The sequence below is a fragment of the Mustela nigripes genome, chromosome 8 (genome assembly GCF_022355385.1).
Source record: "Mustela nigripes isolate SB6536 chromosome 8, MUSNIG.SB6536, whole genome shotgun sequence".
NCBI classification, from domain to species: Eukaryota; Metazoa; Chordata; class Mammalia; order Carnivora; family Mustelidae; genus Mustela; species Mustela nigripes.
In genome coordinates, this window is record NC_081564.1 from 60,408,950 (window position 1) to 60,414,949 (window position 6,000).

Sequence of the window (6,000 nt, forward strand, 5' to 3'; positions counted from 1 at the left end):
TTAAAGAATGCAACCGTCTCTTTTCAGAGTCTGTAACTTTCAGAATCCAGGAAAGAAGGAGAAATGCTTGGGGAAATGTGTTCTGGGCTTTGCCATTCTCTAAGCACTTGCATAATAGTGAGGGATTCGGGCACATTTAAAAAGGAAATGGCATTCACCCATCCAGAGAGTAAGCAGTTACATAGAAAATGCTAATTCTGAGACCTGGTGCTCTGGAGACATTTAAATTCACAGTGGGAAAAGTGGCCAGCGGGTGCAGGGTCCTCTGTTGAGCCCCTAGAAGGGAACTGGGAAACAGGAAGCCCTCATAGGTTTTGAACTCTAGGACATACTACTCTATTTGCTTTTGACAAAATGCAATCTAATTGTAATCTGATGACCTCAAAGGGGACTCTTCCATGATTAAATTCAGGAGTCAAGAACCATGTACCTACTTTTTCCTTTTCATTTCCAAACCATAAAACTTAATGAGGGAAATTCAAGGCCTTATGGAGGATTAGAGTACAAAAAAAAAAAAAAAAAAAGCCTTAAAAATAAAGACGAAAAGCCCAGATGGTCTGATCTGGACTTTTTAAAGTTGGCTGCGGCCAGTATTGCGGAGGCCCCAGCCATTATTTTTTAATCTCTCATTGACAAGGCAACGCTTCCCTGCAGACGGGGATTTGGGACTTGTTATCTCCATTTTACTGGCCTCTTTGCCAAGAATAGCAGATCCGATAAAACGCAGACTTCAGTCAGCAGGGGGAGGGAGGGATGGACACTGAGGCCTTGGGGAAGGCAGAGAGGAGCTGCTCATACTCCCCATGGAGGCAGGAGAGGTTGCTTACATAGGAGCTGGCAGCAAAAAATAATACAAGGAAGGAAGTGTTAGTGAGATGGGGGAGAAGGAAAGAAACCAGAGAGAGAGAGAGGGATAGGGAAGGAAGGGAACAAGAAGGGAAGGAAGGAATGGAGGGAGGGAAGAACAGAGGGAAGGGGAAGGGAAAGGCAAGGAGAGAGAGAAGCAGAGTTTTATAAATGGGTCAGAATTCTATTTGTTTTTTGAGCTGCCCTTCTTAAAAAGCAAGAGTATTGGGACTCCTGGGTGGCTCAGTGGGTTAAAGCCTCTGCCTTCGGCTCAGGTCATGATCCCAGGGTCCTAGGATGGAGCCCCGCATCGGGCTCTCTGCTCAGCGGGGAGCCTGCTTCCTCCTCTCTCTCTCTCTGCCTGCCTCTCCGTCTACTTGTGATCTCTGTCTGTCGAATAAATAAATAAAAATCTTAAAAAAAAAAAAAAAAGGCAAGAGTATCAAACAACTCCTAAGATAATTATCTCTCACATCTCCCTGTGATGTTTGTGGAAGAAATTAGAGGGGCTTCCTGTCAACCTTATAATGAAGTACAAAATCTCTGTAAGTTTTATGAAGTCCTATAAAATTTGTCCCTAGTAACTTCTTCAGACTAGTGTTGAACCTTTGTCATATACTTTCCATGTGAAACTCAACCTTCTGATTTTTTTGTTTGTTTGTTTTTCACATGAAATATGCCCATTCTCATCTTTGTTTTATTCATAATGTTCCTTCTACCCAGAACACACTCCCCTCCTTCTCTGATGTGACTAACTCAATTCAACCTTAAGGTGTGTGTTGATTCTGAATGAGTAAAGAAAAAGATGAGGGCAGGATAATGAGATCTCCTTCTTATAAATGTCTACAGATTCAGTCTCTATCCTTGGATTTGGACAGCATGATTTGGACACCAGATAATTAAAGGAAATGTCACGAAGTGGTGGTGGGAGAAGGGCTTCAGGCAGGTTATTTCTGGAACAATCTCTGAAACCCTATGCTAATAAATGCAGGGCCAGAAGCAGAGAACATTATGACTATGCACAATCCTAATTGTCTCTACTCCTACACACTTCCCATTTCCCCCCACTGATCAGAAATGCACCTCTGTGATAATCATTTGAATAATGGTGGAGGAAGGTAGCCATAAAAATTGATTCTCTGTTCTTGGACAGACTTTCTGCAAGACTATCCCTATTGCTGTGGACTATTTATCAGGTGCCCTTTGCATTTTCCCAAGACAGCGAGTCTGGGATAGTTTCCAAATGAGATGACTCCTATCAATCATCCTTTGGAGATTGCACAGTGCGTTGTAACTGGGCTTCTTGGAGGCTGTAAGAGTTGTCTTCCAAAATCCCAACTCCTGGCAGTGTCTGTAGAAGACAGTAGTAAAACAGGGTCATGGAACCTTAGCAAAAGTGTTTTACTATCCAACTACAACAGAATTCTGCACTGTAAGAAGTATTCCCTTGCCAGTAAAACCTCAATCACTAAGATTCATCTGTCTGAAATACATAATATTTGTGATAAGGTCTAGGTCTGAAGTTTATTTTTACATTAAAAACACTGCTGTTTAAAAAAAAAATTGCTGTTTTAGAGATAATATTGTCTTTTGTTCTCAAGTAATCCAAAAACAAGGGATGAGTAGGTCTAAAAATGAAAAATTTTGTCCATGTGTTGAAAACTGTTGAAGTTGAGTGATGGGGACATGGTTTTCATTCCCATTTTTATACTTTTGTATATGTTTGAAATATTTGTAATAACAAGACTAATATATATATCATATTTTGTGTAAATGATCAAGTAGAATTACATAAATGCATTTCTGTATTTAAAATAAGTAAGTCTTGGGACGCCTGGGTGTCTCAGTGGGTTAAAGCCTCTGCCTTCGGCTCAGGTCATGATCCCAGGGTCCTGGGATAGAGCCCTGCATCTGGCTCTCTGCTCAGCAGGTAGCCTGCTTCCTCCTCTCTCTCTCTCTCTCTCTGCCTGCCTCTCTGCCTACTTGTGATCTGTCTGTCAAATAAATAAATAAAATCTTTAAAAAAAATAAAATAGTCTTATCAAGCAAAAGCATTTATGCCATATTAGATATTTTTTTACAACTTTTTTAAATGTGTTTAATTCAAAATTAAAAAAAAAAATGTTTAGTCATTTAGGTAGGTCCACGGTTACTGTTGCCATTTGATAGACAAATGAACTACAACCAAAGGAATCAGAACAGTATGTAATGAACAGCAAAGACCAGAACATCCTTGACAACAGAGGATGTCAATGATGAAGATGATGATGATGATGATGGTAATTAAAATCTGCTGAGTATTTATAAGGGGCCAAACACTATTCTATATTTCATATACACATATTAAGTCATTTTAGACTGACAATAAATTACGATAATAGGTTCTGAGGCTTAGAGAGTACAAGTACTTTGCCTAGACTTTTCAAACAGTAAGGGTCTGAGCTAGGATTCAAATTCAAACACAAATAAGTGCTCAGTGGCCACTAAGCTATATACATGGTGATAATCCTAACCAACACTGACTGGCATCTACGTACCATGGACTGGGCTAAATCATTTATACAGACGATTTCATTCAGTGCACTGAGCAACATGATGAGGTAGCTATTTTGATCCCCATTTTACAGATGAAAACTTTGAAGCTCAAAAATCTAAAAGGATTTTGCTAAAGTCCCTGGGTTTGTGAGTGTCAGAACTAGCCCTTCTAGCCTCTGTGCACCAGAGAGCCCCTCCCTAGAAAAGTCAACATATAGGGAGAACATTACCTCCACCAAGAGTATAAGCTTTTGTTTAAGAATATCAGGCTGTTCAAGCATATTCTAAATTCTCATGGTAAATGGACATGGATGCCATACTGTTTAATCTCTTGTGGCAGGAGGCTAATATCAAGTAATGTTTATTCTTCTGATACAGAAATTTCTTCCCACCTGTTACAAAGTTTTAAATTTGCATTAAAAAAACAAATTCCAGGGGCGCCTGGGTGGCTCAGTGGGTTAAGCCGCTGCCTTCGGCTCAGGTCATGATCTCAGGGTCCTGGGATCGAGTCCCGCATCGGGCTCTCTGCTCAGCGGGGAGCCTGCTTCCCTCTCTCTCTCTGCCTGCCTCTCTGTCTACTTGTGATTTCTGTCAAATAAATAAATAAATAAATCTTTAAAAAAAAAAAAAACAAATTCCAGAAATAAGAAAATAAATCAGGTATCTCATGAGGATCCACTGCAACTGAGTTTTACCTTAAGTTTGCATTTTAAGTATAAATGTAGCATATATATCAGTTCTTTTTGTCCCCTAAGATGGTGACTATAATAGTGACTTTACCAATGGCTTCAAATTTTTTTGTTTGCTCTAGGAGTGGAACTTTTTGCTCATAGCTGTCTATTGAATCTAAAAAGTAAAAAAACAGATAAAAAGTGATGCATCAGAGATGCCTGGGTGACTCAGCTGGTTAAGCCGCTGCCTTCTGCTCAGGTCATGATCCCAGTGTCCTGGGATTGAGTCCCACAACGGGCTCCTTGCTCAGCAGGGAGCCTGCTTCTCCCTCTGCCTCTGCTTGCCATTCTGTCTGCCTATGCTCGCTCACTCGCTCTCTCTCTCTCTCTGACAAATAAATAAATAAATAAATAATATTTTTTTAAAAAGTGATGTATCAGTATGATTTTTATTTTATAAATATAAATTTATAACATCTACTTAGAAGTCAGTTAATGAAAACAATGAAAAACTAATTTAATGTCACACTTCCAGGGCAATGTCCATTACTTTCTATCTGACTACACCAAACAGTACCTGGAGCCCATGATCCAGTTTGCCTCTTTTTCATCAACGGTGTACAGTCTACAAGACCACCTTACCAAAATCACTTCTAGTGCTTCCAAAAACGAAGGGATGCATACCTTATAATCTCCTCAGGAGAACCACGTTTATTTCCATATACCCCATATCTCACAGGAGGGCAGAGGTGTGAGGAATGAATTCCACTCAGTAATTACTGATCCTCATTTTTATAATGTATTATAACATCCACCTGCACAGCCCCTTTGTTCCCGCATTATTGCTCCTACATTCTTGTGGTTATTGCCTCTCATTCCTGAATGACCTCCGAAACCAGACAATGTTCTTCCTCTCAATCACAAATCCTACCAGCATTCTCTAAAGTTGCAATACCCTCAGAGAAGACCCATTCAGTTTCTGCCATTAGATCCTTAACTCCTCATCTCCAGTGTCCTTTCTCTTCACTTCTCAGCCACATACATACATACCCCCTGGACTTTGTCATTAACAAAAATGGCAACAATCTTTTAACTTACTGAATGGAACTTCCCATCCTCCACCACTGTAATCTCTTGTCCAACTAGCTTACTTGCTAACATGTCCCTCAAAAACAACAAATCTGGTTTATTTAGTTGTCTAATCTCTTGGCTTGCTTTCTATCCATTCCCTCCTCCTATTTCTACTTACCTCCTAACTTTCATTGATTTCATGGTTCTTTATCATGCTTACCTCCTTGCAAACATCCCCAATTCTATTATTCCTTTTCCCTCCTTCACATTTTCCTCCCAACCGCAACCCTGGAAGAACCCAATGGTCTTATTAACTCTCCTGGATCACATAACTTGGAAAACGAGTCACTATGAATTCATGATAACCAGCTTCAAACAGACTTCCAGCCTGACCTGACAACATATTTCTCCCCAATTCTCATGCTTTCATTCTCATCAAAGTCTACTTTGTACTTCTTTTTCTATGTCTCCTCACCACTTTTAGTGGGTAAGCTGAACTTATCCTTTATTGAGCCAATCAGGAGCCTACCAGTCTAGAGCTTCCACATGTGATCATATCTGAAGCCCTCAAATGACCTGTGTAAATATCCTTCTCCCCATTTTTCCTTCTGTCTCAAGTGATTAAGTATCTCTCCTTTCCAGGAGACTCTGTACATGTGCTTTGCTCACAAATACCCTCTCCTTCTCAAAAGTTTTATATTCTTGGTTGCCCCTCTTCTTTCCAATACCATCAAAACTCTTTCTTTTCACCAAATTGTCCACATTAGCATATCAACATGATGCCTCCCAAACTTTAAAATAAAATAACAAATAAAGTAAAATAAAAATAGCCTCCCATGACCTTGTGGTTTCCCACCAGCTATAATACAATTTCTTT